We start from the raw sequence: 25,073 nt of genomic DNA on the forward strand, positions 1-25,073 counted from the left end.
CTGAGTTTACGCTTAGTGGAACTTGTATTCTTAGCATCTAATCTGTCCAGAGAGAGTGAGTAGCAAAATGGAGGCGGAACAGGGAGTTCTAGCATTAGCAAGCCTTCCATGTTGAGTGGCTGAACCTCTCCATGTTGGCCTCAGTAGACACCTCCCAAACACCATAAAAAGCAGGGGACTTCACTGGCCTGCCCACTCATGTGTGCACACACAAGCGCTCAATTATCTGAATGTCGCTCAAGAAAGACTAAGCACGTAGGAGGCTGCCTTCTAGCAAGTCCTTGTCTCATCTGGCTCGATATTGTCTACAATGACTAGCAGCGGTTTTCCTAGCACCTTCTCCTCTCCCAGCTGGAAGTGCCAAGAACCAAGCTTGGGATTGTTGCATGCGCATTGAGCAATGCCTCTTCTTCACCACTGGGCAACACGTGTGTCTTCCCACTGAAGCCCCTAGAACACAGCACAGTCCAGCTATGTTGTGGTTCATGGAGCAGCATGGACACATAAATTCCATTATTTCTGAACTGTTGAAAGAGCAATCCTAAGTAATTTGTATAAATAAAAATGTACAAACTCTTCATCTATCCTCTCCATCCCACCCCGTCTCCTCTTTTCATCTCAGGCCCTCTTTTCCAATGATTTATCTATATCAACCACATGCAGATCTATTTCCTCTTTAGAAAAGGCAACCTTATTATTTGTATTCAAAATCTAAGTCTTTAGGGGGCTTACTTTAGGTATGCTGGTGTCTTCTTTCTGAGCCATTACTTTTCCAAATAATAAATTATAAAGCCCTGGCAATGCCTGCATAATCTGGATGAAATTTTCTATAGTAGGATACAAGTTTAAGAAAACATCCAACTTCTCTTGCCTTCTAAATAGGGAATTGAACCCATATGGTTCCATTCATCTCACTGACACTCCTCGTATTTCACCAGGAAGTACTATTACTTGTTTATTCAGTACACAGAAAACCGAGCATCCATTTGCAGAACTTTCATAGTGGGCCATGACATGAGTTAGTGGGACCATTCCATTGTTTGTTTATCTGCAGGAAGTTCTTTGGGCAGCTTATAGAATAAACAGTTAAAATAAACAATCACTTTCCAATAAAATGCAGTACAAGTCAACAAATAAAATGCACCAGTAAAAAACAAAACAAATCCTTTAAAGCCAGGCAGTGGAGAGTTTAACACAGCAACAGCAGGGTGATGTGGGACACATTAAAGTGGAGCCTATGAATTTTCCTACTGTTGAATTACCCCCGTTTTTCTCAGCACACTTTGCAGCTTTATGCCCCAGCTGGCCTGGAAAGAAACACAAGTGGAGCTGGTGGTGGCCAGCCATCTTCTGAGTCTCACCAATCTACATGGGTTTATGTTCCATCATCAGCTTCTGAAGTAGCCAAGGTACTCATATTCAAGTGCCACTGTGTATGGAACCACCCTGATTTGGACAGTAGAATTTGTCCAAATTTGGACAGTAAACTCAGTAGAATTTAAGATACATGGAACAATATAATGACCTTTGGCAGGCAGTGCAATTACATTGAAATGGGCAATACCTACAAATAGCAGATGCAGAAAAACATTAAACAGAAAGACACACACACAGAAAGAGCCTTGATGTCACCTGCAATTTTTGATGCCAAGACAGACCACACAGGTATGAAAAAATCCTAAATGTTGAAGTCCTATTAAAGTCACTTCCTTCCAGTTGCCTTGCTTAGAATAGGGATGATGCTTCTAATTCGATGGCTGCTGGATGAGACTGAAAATAGAAAGTGACAGCATGTTGTTGTTCAGTCACACAGTTGTGCCCAACCCTCTGTGACCCCAAAGTCCACCCTACCCCATGCCCACTGCACTAGTGACTCCATCCAGCCACCACATCCTCTGCCATCCCCTTCTCCTTTTGCTTTAATTCATTCCCATCATCAGGGTCTTTTCCAATGAGTCCTTCCTTCTCATTAGGTGGCCAAAGTATGTGAATGTTAGTTTCAGTAAGTGACAGCATAATGGGGGACAAAGACTAATGGATGGAGTAAGATAAACATATACAGGGTTGGGTTGATGGATCCATGCAAATTCATACAGAAAAGCAAACAAGTCAGATAATATAATAATGCCAACAAAATTACAAGAGGCAAAGCAAAGAGGAGGAGTACATGCACATCTAGGTTTATTCCAACATTCTGACTCAAGGTGGGATAATTTTAACTGAACTTCCTGCTGTTGGCATCCATTTATTGATTTGTTGTAAGCTTGCTAGAAAGGAGAAACTAAGTAAAATTTCTTCCATCATGGAGCTGCTGCAGTTTTATGTCTTCTTCAATGTTTTCGAAAATATACGTTTGTCTTTGTGTCCCGTATGTTCCTGTGATACGGAGCTACCATACTTAACCCCCGTATTGTGGTCCTATTCCTTCCCCAGAGATATAATAATCTAAGGCCTGCAAACTCTGAAATAGCATGTCCTTGACATGCCAGGAGAGACAAAGTTGCCAAACAGCCTTTTTATACTGAGCTGTAAGTAAATGCAGGAACAGCTTCCAGTTTTAATCAGTCCTACCTTTTCCTGGGCTTGGTTCCACCTAGAGACACTCCCTTTTGTGCCTGTGTCCCATTACTGCTTAACTCCTATAAAAGCAAAAGGGGGGAAACTGTTATTCTGGTTTCAGCTTATTCTCTCTTTGGCAGTCTTCAGAGGTATACTTTTTACTTGGAGTCAAAGAAGGCATTTTAGCGGTTATTGTGCAGCAGATGTCTATATTACATTAGCTGTTTCAGGTGTCCAATCAGCAATCCAGTGGTGGAGTCCAGGAGGATGAAGGGAAGATTGGAGAGTTCTGCTTCTTTTGTCAAGCCTCTAGATTCTCCTTTGGTAACTACTGGAAGCAGTGGATAAGACAAGCTGTTTCAAAGCTGGAATGGGTTGCACATATGCACCCAACCCTCTCAAGAGAGACTGACTGCTCCAAAGGAAGGGATGATTCATCACCTCCAGGAGCAATTCAAAGAACCTTCTGCACTTGTCTGACACTTTGGGGGCCGACTCCTAGAAACTATTGAGTTGGGAGAATCAGGAATTTCCCTCTAAAACTACTTCTTATGAAGCATTTTGAATGGGAGTTTTCTAGGACAAATGGGTCTTCAGCTCTTCCAGTTATTTTGATTGGAAGATGGTCCCTAAAATCTAGTGCTTTCCTATGGTCATTTGGGGGGGGGGGATGCATTTCAATGGTCATGATATGTCCTTCCTTGCAGCTTGTCCTAGTAATTCAGAACGTCACAATCTGGGTTGAAATTCAGATGAGGAGAATTTTAGAAGTTACAGAAACTCCAGGGCACTTCACAATAGCAGAAGCCTTCCATACTGAGGAGGGATGTGTTGAAGTCATAGTGGTTCTCTTGAAAGACGGGCAGAACAAGGACCCAGAGGTAACAGAGCCAGGTGGGTGCTGTTCTCCTTAGCTATTGTGCCTCTTGGTTCATGAGTTCCTGTGGATGTGCTGTTTGTGTTGCAGTACAACATTCAGGGAGTTCTCCAACACTTTCTCAATGGAAGAGCTTTCCATTGGTAGTCATTGTTGCACACCTTCTTTCCACCATGAGCTCATGATCAATGGAGAACCACAAGCACTGTGTGTGTCCAAAAATGCAGATGGCCGTGCTGATTCCTATCTTATGTATACACACATTAAGGACAGCAGTGCATGACACAGTCCCAAAATCCTTAGGACCAAGTGGCAATCGTACGATCATGAGCTCACAGAGGATCTTGCAGTTTACTGTGACTGGAGAGACCTAAGGGTGCATAAGAATGAGAAAGAGAGGATTACCACCTGCCCTAAGCAGAAAAGGACAACCACCTCATCCAAGGGTTCCTTTCCCCAGCACTAGAGATAGTCATTTTCTCTCAAACTCAACGGACCAGTTCTGACATGTCTTAGCTCCAACAAGAGCAGATCTTTTGGAAGGTTAATGGCAAGTTAATCTTTCATTGTCCTTTCAAGACCAAGATACATCACAATGCTTGGCAATTTATCAGCATTGCTAACAAAAATACCTTAAAATATATTTTTGTTGGGAAAATCCGATATCCTTGTCATGGGACAATTTATGATGTCAGGCATGTGTGAAAGTGAGAGCAACCCAAACTGAGTAGCACTTCTGTTTGTCCTTCCTTTCCTATGAACTTTCTGAAGCTACCAGGTGGATTTCCCCTTTCCACCCCCATGGCTGTCTTCACCAGACAACTTTGCAAATTTGCTGTCTCTTGTGAATATTTATAAGTAGGATGGTGTTTGGCTTCTAGGTACAGAGTAGGCAATTGAACAAGAAAAGAGATAACAAAGTATATTCAAAAATTTTAAATCTTACTGAACAGTATTTCTAGGAGGAAGATTTTGACATATCAAGGTTACGCATGCATGCATGCACACACTCATAAGAGCAAAGCACATTCAGCTTAAGCAACTTAGCTGGTCTGGTTAAAGGTACGAATGATATGTTACTGCAAGAGTTCTATGCTTTTTGAGACAATGTTCTGTCTTGATATTTCTTCTCTTCTTCCAGCCTCTCGGTCTTCTTCCCTCCCTTAGAAATCTCTTGTTGGCTTCTATTTTTATATATTCAAGGTCACCTATGCTCTTGTTATGCTGACCCATCAAAAGGACTCAACTTTTCCCTAAACCATGCCATAGAATCTCTATGTTCTTCTTCAGTTCTTTTTGCAAATCTGAAACCTGTTGTTTTTCCTTTACAGAAGACTTTTCAGCACCCAGAACAAAACAGATCGTACTAAGACTTCTGGCTTTAGGCTGAACCTCCAGTTATCTCGATAACTTTGCAGAGCTGGTGGCATGGAGGCCACCTGCTGTTCTTTTGGCTTTCTGAACTTTTTGTTGAGCATGCACAAAGAATAAATTAACTCTGCAACATCCAAAATAATACAATATAAGAACTGGTTCTTCATGCTTTCCCAACTACTAATCAAAACTCCTGACAAGTCAACCCTGCAAACCCTGTATGAGCTTCATCACTCTCAGGGAGGTAAGATACAACAATACAGGGTGTATCTACACAACAAAGTTATTAATCCTTCTGCCACTTTAACCTTCTCATTACAAACGGCTGTGAGAAAACTGGGAAATGTAGTTCCCTGAAGGTCCTGAGATTTTGCAATGGTAGAGATATATTTCCTTGCCCAGAGAAGCCCCATTCAGACATCCCCAAATTCCATGCCTCGGGGAGGACACTTGATGCATCAGTTTCCCTACACCTGATCCTAAATATTATTGTGCAGCATCCGCTTCATTGGAATGCTGCTCTGTTGAACATTTCCAGAATCCTTGTTCAGACCTTCCCACCTGAACACTGAGAGGAAGAAGCTGAAGGATTCGCCTAGAGAGTTGCTAAGTGAATGAGAAGTTGTTGTTGTTTTTGCCTTGCTTCACATTCCCTTCCGTTCACAGTAATACACAACAGCATGTTCGGGTTTCAGGCTGTTCATTCACAAATACAGCTGGCTCCTTGAATTGTCCCAGGAGATGGTGAATCATTCCTTACCTGTCTTGTTTCCAAAGTGAAATCTGGAATTCTTCATTGTTCCTTTTTAAAAAAATTTCCAAATGTTCAGAGAATTATGCATGCCGTTATCGAATCACAACACTCGCATTGGTATAAGTGATTGTTGCACCCCACCTTGCTTTGTAAAGTAGCAACAGATAGGATCAGAGTGTCTAGTACAGATAGGCAGGTGTTGATTTTGAATCATCAATGGCTAAAAATTTCAAACTAAATTCTTTTGAGCATATGGGATACATCATCAAGAGTGTACGTTGAATAAAGAACTGGTTGAGCTTCTTAAAATAACTTAAAATTATTACCTAGAAACACATAAAACACATGACCTATCTATCTATAGATACCATTCATACATCTTTCATACATCTGTTTTTGTAGTCATAAACTGAATCGTGTGCCTTTGCTACTGAAATCACATGTGCCGTGCGCCTGAAGGCCCCTCAGTAGCAGTTGCTGCGTCTGGATCGATTCCCTCATTCACAGTGCCTTCCACACTATTAAAAACCCATTCGGATCTTAACTTTTCTGTTCTTCAGATGCTCAATAGTCTTGGGGGAATAGTCGAATTTGCTTGCCAAGTTGCATGAGGGAGCCTTAAGGAATCTTCAGAAGGGCCTCAGCTGCACGCAGTCTGTTCCCAATGTTCAGATCTGATCACAGAATAGAGGTAGTTGCACTGAAGACACCTGCCTCACAGTACGGCCTGCCTCCCTCTCCCTCACCTCAATGGTCGTGGTGGTGTAGCAGCACTGCAGCTACTGCATGGAAGAGGTTTGGCCACAACTGGAAGAAAGGGATGCCAGGGAGGGCCTTTAAGGAGATGGATTGTGCATTGCTGAAAAGGGGGGAATACATCACCAAAACAGGAGGACAAAGCAAGACAGACAACTGCATAACAGTTATGCAAGTGATGTTCATTGCAAAGTGCAAATTTTAGAAATAATTTAAATAGAAATGCAACGCATCTCACCATCAGCTCAGTCTCCTGAAAAGTAGTAACTTCAGGGCCCCTGCTGGCTCTTTTTTCCCTAAGGTTCTTATGGTCCACCAGGTGTGCACTGAGCAGCCCATGCAACCAGAGAACTGCTCTCTCTCAAGAAGGCCACATCACTGCATACCTTGCCCATGACACCTGGGTTGCCCCCTCTCTTGCAGTCTTCTGCCAGATGGTGAACATACATTTTTACCTTACCAGCAGATAAATTTAATCAGAGGGTGTGTGTGGGTGGGTGGACAATGACTGGCAGTGAGAAAGATGGCTGCTTTGGGTGCCTGCTCATAAGGATGACTGGCTGGACTTCAGAAGAATCAGAATCAGAAGGAGAAGGGGGCAAAGAACAGGAGGGAGGCTGGGAATGTGGGCCTTGCAGAGACAGTGAGATAAGGGAAGCAGAGATGCTTCTCTCAAGGCCAGACTCCGCAGGTGGGCAGGCAGTCTCTGGGAATAAGCAAGATGTACAACTGGTGGGAGGCGACTTGGAACAGGGGAGTTTCTCAGACTCAGGCATGAAGCGTCGCTGGCAGAAGAGGGCAGCCCAAATAGAGGCTTGGTGCATGGAGAGGAAGTGTGCTCCCTTTCAGAAGGCCCCTCCCAAAGGGATGGGCTCAGGGATGCTCATAAGGAGAATTCCTGGAGGTGAATACTAGATTGGGTACAACAAACCACTCTGTGCATGCAAAGAGTTCAATTCTGGGTGCTTTGAGCTTTTTGGCCAATGAAGAACACTTTTCAAGGAAAAAGCTCTGTGGCTTTTGAATGTCTAGAGGATGAACCCCAGTCCCTGACAGCAGCAGTTTAGGGTTCCAGGCAGGAATCTGACCTGCCCTCCCTGGAGACTGATCCTGGGACTTCCTACATGCAAGGCATCTCCATGATCTTTCTGGCTGTTGGTTCCTCCGAACGTCCCATGGCAGGGTGTAAATCCTGCTAAAAATAATAATACTTTATGCCGTTGCATCACTAAGTCAATAAGTGACTTCTCAGGCTGCAACACCGACACAGGAAAGGGCCAGAACTGCCAGCTGCTGAGCAGCCTTGTTGCCCCTGAAGTGGGTTAGGCTGATGGACCATGGCGGGAAAAAGCTCACAAGGCAAAATAGAAAGAGGTTCTCCCAAAGAACCTGCTTTCCCAGTCTTGGATGCCCAAATCTTGGACTGAAACTCCCGTCATCCCTCACAACTAGAGAAGGGCTGTTGCTCTTCTAGTCCAATAGTCAGTTCGATTTTGGAGATGCTTTAGGGCAGGGGTGGCGAACCTATGGCACGCTCACCCCAGCAGCCGACCATCAGATAACAGCGCACACAGGGGCCATGCGCATGCTCAGAAAGGAGTAGCAGTGCCAGGCGATGACGTCACGAGCTGTGACTCATCCGAGCTTTCACATGGCCGCCCGGTGGATATGTATATCACAGCTTGGACTGGCTGTGAGTTTGAATACATTCATTTTAGCTTTGAGTTTTCTTATGAAGAATCAAAATTTAATATCTAAGATTTTAGCAAGAGATGCTCCAAATAAGAGACTGAGATTCTTTTAATGTTGTGCTGTCCCCCTGGCATATTTGAATCTGCAACATCATATTTAGTTGCTTGTGAAAAATTTATGAAAACAAGAGCAAGGATCTATATATTTGGTTGAACTGGCTGTGATTTTAGCAGAAGCCTCCACAAGGTAGGAAATGCGCTCAGATGCCTTTTTCAGAGCAGGCCAAAAGCTGGTAGTCAGTGGAACAGTTGCTCTGTTATTGTGTTTTTCTTTTAAGACAAAAGATGTTAATGAATGAGTTGTTTTTTCTAAACTAAAACCTCAGTATTCAGGTTTTATTGCAGTGTTAGCACTTTGCGATAAATAAGAGGGTTTTGGGTTGCAGTTTGGACCCTCAGTCTCTAAAAGGTTCTCCATCACTGCTTTGAGGGCTGCAAGGTGGATTGGGATGAGCTGAAGGCAAAGGGGATTGCATCCAAAGCCCAGCTACAAGCATGTCTTAACTGAAAGCTGTCACTACCCATCACTAAGCCTCAGAAGAAGCGTTTCAACCATTTAGCATGTGGAAAGGACTGCAAGTGCCTAACCCTAACCACACGACTAGCAGCAGTTGGGGGCCAGGGGAAGGGAGCACGGCCATCTGGTGAACCCCAGGATAGCCTGGGGCCCCAAATGGGTCAGGCCTGGGCACCATTCCTGAGGCTCAGTATCCCTGCATAAGAATGACCACACCATAATGGCTGTCTTCTTCTTTGCTCTTCTCTCAGTCCATTTACCAACTGGTTAGTAGCATCATGACTGGATAGTCCTTGCATTTGTTGCTCTTTGTATATTCTGTGTTCCAACCTCTTAGTCTCCCAAGAGCAAGATCTTTCTCTGGAGCCAGACATGTACTTGCCGTTAATGTATGCATTTGCTCACTTCCCTACACTAAGACAAGATTTAACACACTTAAAACACAAAGAAAACTTTTACTATGTGAAGGACAGAACAGAGTCAGAATTTCTAATTACAGCCTAAATGTTAGCATTTGAAAGGATTAAATGCATGGTAGCAAAGCATAAATCATGCACAGAGTCTCACTCCTTAAGCCCTAAAAGAATGAAAACCCAGACAGCTTATAGTTTGAGCACACATGCATGTTTATGGGGTGGTTGAAAGTTTTTTAGTTTTTAAATAATTATTTATTAAATTCCTGCACCTAGCATTAGCTGATGCTCTGTGGGCAGTTCACAAAATACATTTAAAACCAGAAAATACAATAATGCAGCAAAACATATAATATTGTATGTTTAAAAGAGAAAAACATCAAAGGAGGAAACAAAATAAAAGCCAGCAGCAATCCAAACACCTAAACATACAAATTTAAAACCTGGAGAGTAAAAGAACCTTGGCTGGGCAGAGGGGAGCCACATCGCAGGCTCCAGAAAAGGCACTTCGGAAAGGGAATTTCACCACTGGGGTGCCATTACTGAAAAGACCTTATCGTTAGTAGCCACCAATTTCATTACATTCGGTGCAGGTTCCTGGAAAAGGGTTTCAGAGCATGAATTCGGGGTTTAGGTATGTATGGAAAGAGACAATCCTTCAGGTTACATAGCTTCATGCCATCTCGGGTGTTGTAGATCAATACCAGCATTTTGAATTCGGTCTGGCCATGCACTGGCAGCCAGTGCAGACCATAAAGCCTTGGCCGAAGATGATCAGGGTATCCAGTCCTGGTTAATGATCTCACCACCCTATTTTGAACCACCTGAAGTTTCCCAGCCATTTACAAAGACATGCATAATTCACTTGCAGCAATACAAATGGAAATAGCTCTGTAAGCTTTTTGGACCTCAAATCCCAGCAATCTTGGCCATTGGCCAGGGTGGTAGGAGCTTTTGGGAGCTGAAGTTCGAAACATAAGTAGCTCTACATTATGCTACACTGGCCATGCCCAGCATTTACAGCCACCTTTGGGGTTCTTTGAACTCTGGGAACCCAGTCTTTGGACCTGAAGTCCAGCCCTAAACACCCTACAGACCCTATTCATGCATAGAGTAGGAGCTGGAGGCCCAAAGAGTGCATGGAGAGGGTGCATATTCAGTCTTGGTCTGTTCATAGCTTGCTTGCTCCCTTTGTGACCTTTGACATTGTTTTCTACTCTAATGGGCTCGGATATAAGAAGTAAACATTGATGGGAGAGAATGGATGGGATGAGAGACAAGCTACAGGGAAGTAAATCACGGAGATTTAAGCATGCACACGCTCATTTAACATTTAAAGTTGGTTGTAATAATAACTTCTGTGTACTATCTAAGGTAGCCTTCTCCAGTCTGGTCCCTCCAGACTATGATTCCAACAAACCTCGTGCAGCATGGCGAGCAACAACCAAAGTTGTTCTTCCCAGATTGCCTCTGGACAGTTGATGCTTCTTCAACAACGTTTAGCTCATCATTCACCACAGTTGGATCTCATGCTCTTTGCCCAATCCAGCTTCTGAATTTGCAAAGAACTGTCTGCTGTGCACCCATTACATTTAGTTTGGGATAGGCCAACTCTGGCCTCTCTTGGATCTGACAAAAATTAGCAGGGCAGGGGAACTTCCTTCCTCGCTTGAGCAGCTCACCTGAGCCATTCATCTTTTACTTAAGAAAAGCACAGTACCAAGATCAGTTATGGCTAGTGGTAGGTCATGAATTTATGCAGGAATTCTCTATACTGAGTCAGATAAGTCAGATAAGATCCTGTGCCAATGCCACCTCTTACTAGCTCTGGAGCAACATGGAAAGTCTAATCCCTGGAGGCCATGCAAATAGGATCGACTGTGTCAGGGTGTTGCTGTTCTGCCACCTAGTGGCTGATGAGCATTATGCCAACTAAATGCTGAGTTTTACTTTGGTGGAATTCATCTGATGGAACAACCATGGAATTTTTCATATATAGTTATAGGGTATAATTTGTCTGCTTAGTCATACACTGAAACACACACGCTCAACCCCAAAACAAATCCCCTTTCATTGCACTTCTAGGATATGCATGAAAAACATGGTGGTGATGGTTCTTGAATTAAGCTCACTCTATTTCTGTGGGATCTGTTCCTTAAGCAGATAATGAGAGCTATACAGGATCAGACCAAAGGCCTGTCTTGTCTTGCATTCTGTTCACACAATGGCTAACCAGATTCCTCAACAGGAAGTCTACAAGCAGCATATAAGCACTAGAGCATCTTCCTTGTTGGATGCTCCAACACATGGTGTTCAGAAGCATTCAGAGGAAATCATAAGAAGGTCTCTGATACAGGAGGTAATAGTCACCTATTAAGTATGCATGATATCATACATTTAATCTCTTATTAAATCCAGGAGATATTTATTTCAATCAGTTGCTCTGGTTATTAAACTTACTTCTGGCCTTTCCATATTTCAGTACTTCCACTGTTGCATTTATTGCTTTGGTTCTCTTTAGTGCTGCTTCAGGCATTTTATGATTGTAAACCATCCTGAAGGCATCTGTCTGTTCGATGGGATATCAAAACAATATACTCCAGGAGCCATCTATAAAAGAAGTAAAGAAGGTGATCACACGGGAGCAGCCTTCCTGGCTGTGGCCCCATGATTATGGAACCAACTTCCTATGGAGATGCACCTGGCGCCAACCCTTTATATATTTTGGTACCCAGTCAAAACCTTTTTATTTTTCTGACATTTTAATTGTTAAATAATGTTATCATATTAATGATAATGATAACATTATTGGATTTTATACTGGTTTTATCTATATGCCATTGGCATTCTGTGATTTGGTTTTATTCTTTATTACATATTAATGTAGCTATTTATTGTTATTGTTGGTTGATGTTGTGCTGCAATGAAATTAACTGCCCTGTGATATATTCTGTGTATATTATGTTTTTAGATTTTTTAAAATTGTTCACTATTTGAATAGCTGGTGCTAACTAAATGGTTTATAAAAGCCTTAAATAAATAATTTAAATTATAAATGAATAAATGGATTATATTAATTTGCCCAGTAACAGATCTCTTGCGTTTTTATAGCCACCTCACTAGTAGCTACCAAGTGCAACCATCCTCCATGAAGTTGTCTGAGCCTTTTTGAAGCCTAATGGGTGACCGTTCCTACACCTTGGGGTACCAAATCCCATAGTTTATTTGGAGCTTTGTGAAGAAGTATCTCCCGTGCATCGTCAAGGCGAACTGGCAGACAATCCGTGGCATGTTCTTTCCCAGCATCACAATCCCTCTTTCCTTCAAATTGCTAAGGTTGATCTCGAACCCTCCCAAGCCTTGCTCCTGTGACTCAATAACTTTTTCCAGTCTCATGCTCTTGGCAGGACCATTTTATTAAACTGCTGAAACTGTCATATTGCCATAAAGGTACATGGCAAACAATTCATTCAGGCAGCTGAGTCTGTTTCAACCTAGACCTGGCAAATGCTCTGTTTGAAACCTAAGCATCTGAAGTTCATTGCCTCTGCTGATTCCCAAAAGCCCAATAATGATATTAGGACCAAAACTACCGAGTAGCCAGTTTTAACTTAAATGATGTTGAAAGTTCTCCAGTAGAGCAAATCTAAAATGGAAACAGTAAAAAAAGAAAGAAAGAAAAAGAATAGTCAGTGAATTTTTACTGAACATTTCTGGAAGGAAAGTATTCTAAAACAACAACACAACAACAACCCCAAAACAGCTATCCCATACTCCATAAATATATTGGATATAAAAATATTTCATGCAAGGATAAGGCAAGCTTACAATATCTACATACAGGCAGAGATGACTTTATTTATAGAAGCATAGGGAAGGCTGTATATATATATGACTGAAATAGTATATTTCTGTCACTTTCCAGAATTGGGCTCAGTTGTTTACTTGCTTAATTTGGACCCTATTGCTCTAAGAAAGTCTGTCAATTAATTATAATATGCCTAAAGTCCTGGTGTTCTCTAAATCTCTAAATGTATTTTAAATGGCAATATGATGAAGCAAGTGCCTCATATAAAATAATTATGAATTCAAATGCAGAGCCCTGGGCAATGCAGACAGGCAATTGAATCAGCAAATTTCAGCCTGCTGATTTTAAGGTTCTTCTTTACCCATATTCTCTCTGAACACAAACTTATAAAGCAAAGACCTTGGCCCAATTTATTTATGGCATCCCTATTTGGATCTTGGGATTTCATTTCCAAATGGAAAAAGTTCAGTCCATATTGCTTGGACGCTCCTCCCCGTGTGTGTAGAACTTTGGTGAGCTTCAGGTTTTTTGTCCATTTCTTATCTATTGCTATGTGTTGACATCTTCAATTCTGTATTTAAATGCTTGATTCCTTTTAACCTCTTTAATCTCTTAGCCTCAAACTAATTTTTATATCATACTGTCCTGGAACGTCTGCACTAAGGTACGGGCATGATAAACCGCCAGTGGATTTTTCAAAGATGCTGATTTTTTTTAATGGTGGATGGGCCACCAGGAGTGAGGCCCAGGCTCCTATTAACTCAGAAAGTAGAGTTGATAGAAATAGCTTAACTGCAGGCCAGACGTCATGGTGCCGTGCCATGGAATAAAGAAGCTGGGGTGGGGGGAGCTGCCTGGAAAAATTCGCCGTTTGGAAAGGCGTTCTGATGGAGCCAGTTCATTTCACTTCCAATGAAAAGAATCACAGCCTCTTTCTCACATCTCCAATTTGCTTTTTAACACTGGAGCAATACGCTGCAAACAGTAGCTGCCAATTGGGCTGAGATTCTTGCAGCTCTCTCCAGAGATCCATATTTTGACAGGTCTCATCCTCCATTTGGCACCGGCAGCCTTTGTTTTCATTCAAAGTCTTTCGTTTTCTGCTTGGGTCTTTTTTTCTCTTTTCCCCTCTGGAGCCAAAAACAACAAGAAGGAAGTAAAGTACAATTTCTGCGGAATATGGGAGGTTGGGGGGGGTGTCTTTTTAAAAAAAATGTTCCGCTATGTTATACCACTAACCAAATATTTAGGTTCTGTTCTTCTAGGGAAAAGTATATGTCAGGATTTCAAGAAAGGCTGCTTCAGGCTTTCGTGGACATAGACCATAAAATGTACATGTGAATTATGATGATGGTGACTGAATGGTAAACAAAATCCATATGACATCCTGGCTTTGAAATTCCCCCCTCTCCCTTTCTTAGAATAGCTCATCTAAACCAGCTTTCCTCAAACCTGTGCTTCCAACATCCCCAGCCAGAAGACTGGGAACTGTTGTCCAGCCCATCCAGAGGGTGCAAGGCTGTGAAAACGATACTTCCATTCACCTTGGCTCTGTTTGTGTGCTTTCATTGAACAATTTAGGAGAATCTTTTCGTCCAGGGTATAATGCTACCTTTACCATAGCACAGGGCTGGCATTGAGGGTAGACAAGTCTGAGCACCTGCCGAGGTCCCACAGCCCAGCAGGGGCCCAGTGACAATGACCCCCGGAGTTGCAAATTGCCTTTTCATTTGCCTCTCACTCAAGCCCAATGGTGATGTTGGGGACCTGTAGATGCCTTCTTACTCTGTCTCTCTCTGCCAGTTAGGCAGGCAAGCAGTAGCAATAATGGGAAAGAGGCTGAGGAGCAAAAGCAGATGCTGACAACGGCTGTGAGAAGGTCAACTCACTGAGGGTGGGAGGCATTGAGGGCATCTTGCTCAGGGCCCTCAAAGGCTTGCAGCTGGTACTGCCTTGCAGATACAGTTTCTCACCTCTGTTGCTGCTTGCTTTGTGTAGGCAGCAAGGCATGGTGCTACCTGTTCAGCCATACAAGTCCTCCTTCCCATTCCCAAGTCATCCCATCCCTTCCCATCTCAGTGCCTGCCTTTGGTGCTGTCCACGGCCAGGGGTCCAGAGTAGAAGAAAAGAATCCCAGGCCAGAAAGGACTCCTCAGGTCTTGAATGGGCCAGCAATGGCCCCAGAGGACTGTTGTCCACTCCTCTTCCACCCTCCTAGGGACCACTGATGGCCTTTGTGACCTGAGGGTAGGCAGAAGTGAAGAAGCCTAGAGGGATGGGACAAGGGCAGGTCAGCCGCCTCCTCCAAAAGGGAGCTGGCTCAAACAGGACAGAGACACTGATGCACCTCCTGAGATTTTATCCATGAAAAGAAGATGCCTTTTACTTAGAAAAAGGATTTACTGTGGGTTTAGGATCCCACTCCAAGGCCTTTTATGTTTATGAATCTGAAATCTGTTTTGAAATAGAAATGATTATGGAAGCCAAAATTGTGAAGGAAGTTGGGATGGGGTGGGTTTTGGGGCCCTTTCCATCCCCCTCAATGACATATTTGAGGATATCTCATTTGGATATTGCCCCAAGAAGACACTGGGAGAACAGAGACTCATGTATAATTTGTTCTTCCCATAAGGGGAATCTGGAGCAATCACAAACCTGATTAGCAAGACATTCCTGCTCTCTTGTTAATGAATTACGCTGTGTGTTGCAGTTCTTTTGATTATGCTGGCTCCAAGGTTCAGGAATGTGGTTGGGGTGCCAATGTGATATTAAATCAGCTTTTTGTTTGTTCCCTGGTCAGCCTTGGGATTTCTGCTAGGTTTCTGTTTTCAAAGCTCATTTTTCCTTGACTGAGCACCCCCAATTGGATGTTCTCTTTCTTATGCTGCACATTCCTGGGGTGGACCTTGTAAGACAGGAGTGGAATTCAAGTTATGGTCCATTTTTTGGATGGTTTCTTTTCTTAGCTGGCCCTGCCAACTCAGATCAATGTGACCACTGGATGCAAGAGTTTCAGTCTCTTGCTAATGAATTGGGTCGCCACTTGCTGTGGAAAAGACTGAAGGCCTTTTAACCATTATGATATTTGGGGGGAACTGAAATTGATTCTGTCAAACAGTGGAGCAGATTACCTGTTCATCAATGAGATGCCCTCGGGGCCAGGCTCATACAAGCGGCTGCATCTCAGTGGACCTGCCTTTTGCTGCTTCAGGAGTTGGTGGGTCATCTCAGTTTCATCGGTTGGGTTGTTGCTCCTGTTAGAGCCTTTAGTGGAAGGCTATGTGATGCTATGAGGTTATTAAAGAAGACTCACTGTAGTATTTGGATGGCCAGGTGAACTATATGGCTGCAAACCTTGTACACCTAAGGTGGCTATACTTCCTGGAACAAATTAATGAGGAGACCTTCTGGAGACACATCCTGTTGTTAGACACTGAGCTGCAGATGCCATTGGGTGCTTCAGGTGTGTTTGATCCTGGCGTTATATTCAGGGACCAGGAGTGCCCTGAACAATGACCTGAAAATTGTTCCTCGAGTGGGAATTCTAAGGATTTCATTTTTCTGAAATGAAAAGAGGCCTGTTCACCTTTGAGCTGCTTAACTGGCAGATTTTGGTGTGGCAATCAGGTCATTCTCTGGGTCATGAACACCATAAGTTCTAGGGATACACAGTTTCTGTGCATGGCTTAGGGCCTTTGTGTTCCATCACATTCATTGTAATGCAGTATTTTGCTTTCTGCATTTTCTGGGGATTGACAACATGGGCTTATGTGTTTGTTTTTATATGCCCCAAGAGCTGGGGCTCTCTGGGTGGTTAACAAAAGTTAAAATTAAACAAAAGTTTAAAAAAACCATAGAAATTAAAAGAACAAAACCATAGAAGCATCACAGTGGTACAGAATAAAATGGAATATATAAAAACAAAACTAAGAAGTTAAACTATTAAAATACTGGGGAATAAAAAGGTCTTCACCGGGTGCTCAACAGAATACAAAGTAGGTGTTAGGTGCATCTCTTTGGGTAGCTGGTTGCAAAACCAGCTTGGCCTTGACTTTGATCATCCTGAAGGCCGACAGAATGAAGCTGAGCAAGCCATCCTACACCTGTCACTTTCCCAGTGGAAAGCCTGGTCAGTCAGAACCACAAAAGGTAAGCCGGCAGGTCTGGCTTGCTGTCCATGGCCAAAGGGGCAGAGTTTTCTTCTGGCTTTGGAGTCCAGAAGAGGCCACTCAGATGGCCCAGCATGCAGCTGCTGGTTCTGCATGTGCAGCTCCCTGACTCCTGAAGTCTTAATAGGGTTTTGGAAACAGTGGCCGACCTTGTGCAATTCTTCATATGCAGCCGCAGTGTTCCACATGGTGGCACTTACCACTTCTTCGGAGAGTCTTTAGGATCTGGTCATCCTGGGAGGGCATTGCAATTTAGTGATTTAATGTCCACAGCTGAAGGGCTATTGTTTCACTTGAGGTGCTCTAGGAGTGATCAATTTGATAAGGATTGCTGGTGTCACTGCACCAGGCACATGTTCAGGAACTCTGCCCTGTTGTGGATTTAAAAGCATTATTGCTTGCAGGAAGGTCAGCAAAAGGCCCTCCCTTCACTAAATTTTGGGTTACAGTTGGACTGACACTGAAGGTCTTGAGTTTGGAAGGATGAACACCTCCTTTCCAGAGCAGCGCTGCATCCACAGTTACAGCATCGAATTTCTCTGCAGAAGAGTTGCAGGCTGTGGAACAATGGTGTCCTAAGGGTTTTTGGATCTTTGTCAGTAGCCAATAACCAACAATTGCATAAATCTTCACTTTTTATTGCATTGCATTGCATTGCATTGCATTGCATTGCATTGCATTGCATTGCATTAGTGGATTTGATTCACTTTTTGCTCTTTTGATTACTGGAGAGAAGGGTGCTCATGTCTGGTTATATGTGGGCACAGCATGGTGTTCTGGGCTGGTCTGAAAGCTGCCACATCTGCTGCTGGAGTCCAGCTCAGTGTTAGCCAGTTTGCCACCCTACATTGGATGGGCACATACGGCATGAAGTGGGAGCTCCCCCTCCCTATGTGGTTTCAGCATATCCCCCTCCCACAGGTTTTCGGCTTGCATATGGGGGTGGGGGAGGAATGGCCTGGGATCACTGAAAGGCCAGCCCCTCATATGACAGGTGTTGGAAAATTTGCACAAGTGTGGCAAGGACAGCCAGAGGTGGTCCGTCTTTTGGTTGATATGATTCCACGCATTCCTTGGGGAGCTGGTTGTGAGCAGGGGCTCCACTGAGCTGGTAAAAAGGTGAACTGTGAGCTTCTGGAGGGTGCCATGCAGGCGGGATGGCATGCACCAGTCCACCCTAGGTAATGATGTTTCTGGCAGATCTTCAAAGGGGCTTGCTTGAGCTACCTCATACCAGGTGTGGGGGTGGAGGCTTAAGCAGAGTTCATCCCTCCCTGTGGCAAGAGGGGGCAGACATATTTTAGTGGGGGGTTAGGGTGGGGGAAAGTCCTCAGGAGCCCTTCAAGGAGACGGGCTATTCCACAGGCTTCATACGCACATTGGAATTCTGTGCTCCAATGTGGAGACACGCGTTGTCCCTGAGGCTGACTCAGCCCACCTACTCAACGTTTTGTGGTTCTGAGAGGGGGTGGCACAGAAAACCCTCCCTAAGCTGTGGTGGTATAAACTTGCAAGGTGGCAGCTGCTCAGACATCACCCAACAGTGCTTGGACATCTCACCCAATCATATTATAGGCTGTAGAGATTTGCAGCCTGTACTGTCCCCGTCCTTTGCAGATCTATTTTCAATAAATGTGGCCCATGTTTATACCTAAAAAGCAATGCATCTCTCTCATTATTCCCCATATCTTTCACTCACAAATAGATGGTATAGGTTTCAATGGTTATCAATTATTTGTGCATTTATTTGTCTTACTGCACTTGTACCGTAGCATATATGGGAGTGGGATTCCATTTTATCCTGATAACAAGTTCTGAGGTATTTCCTATGGTCAGACAGTGAGTGGTCCTCAATCACCTACTGAACTTCTTGACCAAGAAGAGTTTGAACACATTTCTGCTTGCTCTACGTCCAGTTCTGTCCTATTACTTACACCTCCCTGAGTGTCCAGGTGCATTGAACTGATGCATTCTGCCCCTCACCACTCTAGCTTCCCATTCCATAGAGTGGTCAAATACTTTGTAACTATTAGTGTGTCTATTCTCACGTCCGTACTATTTTTTAAGGGTGTGTTAATGGCAGAAGTTTACTAAATGGCTAAAGTAGTTCAGTTCGTGGAAGCACAAATCCAAAGCTCTGGTCCATGCCTTTCATTTAGGTCATAATGGGACATCGGTGGCAGCATGAAATAGCTACATCTGCAGTCTGGCCTCTATGACTTTTGGGGCATGGGAGCACATGTAACGGAGCCCTTTTACTCTCACAATGGGGCTCTTTTTCTGAAATGGCAGCACATGCTTTTCAACGACCTTCCACAACCCAGTGCCATCCAGAATTTTTGTACTACATCTCCCAGCTTTCCTCACCATTGGTCATGCTTATGGGTTCTGAAGTACAACAGAGTTGGAGGCCCCAGACTGGGGAAGGCTGCCTTACAACAGTCCTTTTCTGTGCAAGGCTTGAGACCTCTTGAAGGCAAAGTACTGTGGTGGCCAGAAGAACATCTCATGAGCTTCATGACAAGCATTTGCACACAAAAAGCTTTACCCAGGGAGAAAGACCCCACTGGTTAGACTTTAAACCACATTCAACAGAACAGCCTCTTCACATGTCTTATCTCCTAGATTCAAACATCAGCCACAAGGCCAACATTATATTAATGAGAAATAATCTGGATACCACTGCCGAAAGAATCTGCAACTATCTTATTAAATCTAGTGACATGTTCCCTTTAACACACTGCCATTTTTCTTTCATATATTGTTCATTAAACATTCTTGCTTCAAGCAAGCAAGGCATTCATTCAATCTCCCCCACCCCTACTTATACTTCAAAAGTTCCCTAATATATACCAGGTGCATTGTCTTTAATATTTTCCTGCAATAAATTGGTAGTTTATGTTTGGAAAACACCAGCATCCCAGACATACTTATTTGATTCCAATGAAATAGATCATCTGGAAAAAATGGCAAAATGTGTAAATTTATTGCTGCATGTAAGGATAAATACTGGGAAAAACAAATTGTAGCAGGAAAGGCCCAAGAAGAGGTTTAATCTGATTGAGAAAGTGCATTTGAGGATACCACTGGTTAGCCATTGTGTTATCCTTTGCTACCAGAAAAAGCTGCCCAGCTCAAATTAGTCTGAGGCTGATCTATACTGGTGTTTTTGTCCTGCCGCTCCTCCACACACCAGTATTGTAACACCTGACTTTGCACAGAACACAAGCCACCTTCTTGATTTCTTAACCCAGTTTGTGGTTTTTTACTGCTTCTGGTTTCTCTGAGCTACAAAGAAATGTGTTTTCCGACTTTGAACCTGGTGGTATTGTAACTCTTACCAGAAGGAGCAGCTTTAAAATGCTCCCCACATGACCTCCTCCTCCTCTTGCTTCCTGCACTTTTCCTGCAGTGAATTTAATCGGATTTGTGAGCAGGAAGGAAAATTCAAAGCCACCCAACACCCTCTTCCTTACTCACTTGCTCACGCCTAGCCTAGCAGTGCACAGCGAAATGACCTTCACCAGAGCTGTGGCCAAGGAGGAAGAGGAGGACAAGGACAGGAGAGTGATGGGTGGCTTTGTTGGAACTGATCCTTTTCATAGTTGATCTTTAACAAACCTTGTATTTGCAAGTGTCGCAATTCAGGTGTACCAGACAAATCACGTGTGTGTGTGTGTGTGTGTGTGTGTGTGTGTGTGTGTGTGTGTGCACGCTGTCCTGACATCATCTCTGATTTATGGGAACCCTATGAATGAAAGCCCTCCAAAATGTCCTCCCACAACGGTCCCACTCAGTTTTTCCAAGGTCATGGTTGTGGCTTCTGTGATGGATGCACTCCCTCTCCTACCTGGTCTTTCCTTTCATCTTCTGCCTTCGATTTTTCCTAGTACAATTGTCTTCTCTGGTGAATCTTGCCTTCTCATGACGTGTCCAAAGAATGAAAGCCTCATTCTTTGCTTCTAGGAAAAGCTCTGGCTTGATTTCATCATATATAAATGTGCCCACAAATCATGTTTCGCACACAGACAATTTAAAAAAATCATCAGCCCCCTAATCAATTCAAGTGAAAAATCAACTTATCCATGCAAGTCTACCAGGTAAATGTTTTCTTACCAATGTCTAAGCTTAGTTTTCACCCTAGAAACAATTTAGTATGAGAAAATGGATCACATTATAACTGATGTGATATTATACAGCACAATTCTCTGACTGCCATAATTATGGGAAGAACTGTACCCATTTTAGTGTGCCAAGAACCTAACACCATCCATCTGAAGAGAAGATACATGCTAAAACTGACCAAGCTAGATGACTGATCTTAATGGGAAAAAACCAAATGAAGTACTAGTCAGCCAAAAATCTCTTTGATATGAGGGATTCCCAAGCAGTTTAGGAATCTAAATATAGAAGATTAATGTGAAAAAACAACAACATCCATGTTCTACTCTGATATTTCATTACCCATTCTATACAGATCAGAATAAAACATTATGAATTGTGAAGTTTTTCTTTTCCCACTTTGGAAGAAGTATGCATCATTTTACTCCCAGCTTTAAGAGCAGAAATAAAATTTCAGTGCTTTTGTTGCTTAAGACAATGTGCCAGAATCTTACTGGGATGTTCACCATTTTCCCAACATGTCTGTTGGATGTAAGTTAAGATATTCTCCCCACTGTGAAAGAATATTAGTCAAATCATATTCTGAGGCTCCTGTTATAGTTGCACAGTTAGGGAAATGGCAAACTGGGTTACATGAGATTTCAATTTAGCTAGAGATACTTGTTGCATTTTTATGTTCTTATAGGAGACATAGGCAACAATTTAGCCCCATATAAAAGATTTACTAGCGCACCACCCCCTTTAAGTGGTGAAAGATTCAGCATTATGCTCATTAATTTTAAAATACTTGAGAAATTCAGCAGACATTGGATTTTTGTTTTAAACCCAACCATTAAGAAAAGAAACATTAAAGCACCAAAGACCTTGGCAAATCTGAAAACTGCAACTGCAAACTTGGTGTTGCTGATTTGGGAAATGAAATGCAATGCTTATGCAGGGCAGGCGTGGGAGTGCAACCCTTAGGCAATTCTCAAGTATGCGAATAACATGAGAATGTGTGAAGAATTGTGTGAGAAAAGTGCTGATTTGTTTTCCGTTATGAACCTCATCACAGGAGGGATAGCGTTCTGCAGGCTGCAATGCGAAGCTCACTTACGTGGGAGTAAGGCCCATTGAACTAAGCGGGACCGACCTCTCCGTCGTGCTGCGCTGAGGGGGTCATAACTTGGTGCTGAAGTCTGCGCTGTTCAGAAAATGGCCACAGGGGCTCCAAATTCTGTCCAGAGATACCTGGAAACCAAATCAAAACCCAGAAATGTTGGATCATGTGGTAGTGATGGATGGTGCCCAAACTAGAGCTACTCTTAAGACTGTTTAATGGCTCATCTGTGGAATTTAACTTATATATCACTCTAAGTCCTGTCTGAGACAGCAAAAGGAAATGTTTATTGCTATTTGTAGAAAAGCAGCACTAATTGACACACAAAAACATTCGGTGTGATGCCAAAGATACCACTGTGGGGGAAAGGGGAGGGGCTGGAAAGACATCTCTTCCAGAATTTTTCTCTAAAAAAGGAAGACAAATGATATTTTACCAGCTGAGGGGAGACAATAAGTCTAGGCAGCGGTGAAGCCATTACAGTATGCAACTCAGCCACGTAGCTCAGTCCCATATGATGTGTTTTCTCAAAGGTGTGCTACCATTTCTTTCTCAACTTTTGGATAAAATGCTTGGATGCATGGTTTTCTATCATTACCTATTCTGGAAAATAATCTGAGTTTCTCCGATTCTACTTAGCTGCCAGAATCTGCATACTCTTAACTGTTTCCCATCCATGCACCAAGTTCAGACAATAAAGGCGCACTGGAAAGGCTCTTGAGATGCCTCCTGCACATCTGTGGAGCTCCTTTCCTCTGAATGGTTTTGAAGTGCCAGTCTGCTTTCCAGAAATGCTTCATGACTGTGTTGTCCAGGTTGGCTTTTATATGGTAAGACTTGCATAGCTCTGAAATAGTTTTAAGACAGCAGGACTAAAAGCAAAGTGATATGCTAGCCCACACTGAAGGGTTAAGTATCATTTGAGTGTAAGTTGCTACTGAAATATTGGTTGTTATGTTGTCTTAACCCAGCTGTGATGACTATGGTTTGTTAGCCACAAACAGCCCATAGTTCACAACCGAATAAACTATGGGTTCTACTTATGGGTTACTTGTGGTCAACCGACTATGATTTGTTAGTGTGGCTGGGTTCAGACAACCCAATATTCAACAGCAGCCCACTCTCAACCCATATTCAATCCCTGAGAATGTGTTATTGTCTCACCTGAACCCCATCGGTGTGGGTGCATGATATGCCATCATGCCTGTTTCAGCTCTTTCTCCAGCCTGTGCTTGTCCATTACCAGTGTGACCTGTTGAGGCATGCATAGCTTCTGCTTTCATATATATTTCTGGATGGGGAATTTTGTACACAATCAAATGCATAGCACAAAGTTGCTGATTCGATCAGGCATCATGGAAGACCAGAATTTTACACGTGGAAGGGACTTCATAGGTCATCTTATCCACCTCCTACTCACTACAGGAGCTACAGCGCAGGATGCAGCTGCAGCATCCAGGATCAATTTCTGTCTGCTTTAGTATTTCCAGTGATGGAAACCTACCACCTCCTCCAAAACAGCCTGGTCTAGCTAAACTGTTGGGAAGTGTCTCTTAAGCTTTAGCTGGTATCTGCTTCCTTGCCATTTTCACCCTCTAGTTTTAATCCTGCCTTCTGGAGAAACAGAGAACAAGACTGCCCCACCTCCTCTGTGAGTACACTTCACACAGGTGAAGAGGCTGTGTCCAAAGTATTTGTAGATGTTCTACTTAAAACCTCAGTGATGCAACTGCACACAGATAGAAGCTACAAAAATAGGAATCAATTTGCCTCTTTAGACAACATAGCTCAGTGCGGATCCCAATATGGTCCTCCAGAATTTCTCAGCTGATAAGACCCTTTTCCTGGCCAAGCACATTTTCCTCTGAGCCAATCATTTGGCATGTCTACAGAATTGACATGCTTCCCCAATTCTAAAAGGTTGAAATTTCTCCTCTAAGGCTTGGCCACTAGCTTAGCCGCAGCTTTAAGCTAAGCATGCAAGTATTTTTGATGTTTTGTCCCTGCCCCTTTTGCCTTTGGCCCACCCACCAGTGCAATATGGCCCCAAAAGCATCTCCAAAAGTGTGACTGGCCCTCAGGCTAAAAGAGATGCTCCATCCTTTGTTTAGGTCAACAAGTTAACTTAACCTAGGCAAGCCAAGGCTCCCCCGGACACAGCCCCTCAAACAGACTTGTGTTTTGTGGCTGCCGGCTATAGCAGAACCTGCGCAGAAGGACAGAATGCTCATCTGGGCACAGATTTCCTTTATAATCTACCTTGCAGGACACAGAGCTTTCAACATGGGCAGGAAGGATGAACTTCTTCAACCAGGACATACCTAAATTATAGAATTTGCTTCTGGAAGAGGTAGTGATGGCCACCCTCTTGTATAACTTTAAATAAGAATTAGATACATTCATGATGGCTGTAAATTAGGTTCAGTAACAGCAGCCTCTGAACACCACCTGCTGGGGAACATGACTTGGATACTGTTATTTATACCCCGACTCTGTTTGTGGATATCAGACTGGGACATCTGGTTGGCCACTCTGGGAAAACAATGCTGGATTCGGTAGGGTTTTGAACTGTTCTGTTCTGGGAGTTGACAATGCAAAAGCTAGCATTGTGGAAGACCCCTTGTTACCCCTCTGCCTCACAATGCATCTGCATCAATGTACATTTCCCTTCCCTGACCATTGATTGGTAGACCAATCCTTCTGATCCTGGAGTAAGCACCAGGGCTGAAACCAGGCATCCTTCTTCCAGTGGGTCCAGAATGTCCACTTTCTTCTTTCCAATGTCATCCTTAAATTAACCATTTTTGAAAAATAACATCCGGAGAGCAATATTGGCATAACTTTTGTGGCTGTCCTAGACCTCATTTGTCAATG

The sequence above is a fragment of the Varanus komodoensis genome, unplaced genomic scaffold (assembly GCF_004798865.1).
Source record: "Varanus komodoensis strain SLA01 unplaced genomic scaffold, ASM479886v1 scaffold1, whole genome shotgun sequence".
NCBI classification, from domain to species: domain Eukaryota; kingdom Metazoa; phylum Chordata; class Lepidosauria; order Squamata; family Varanidae; genus Varanus; species Varanus komodoensis.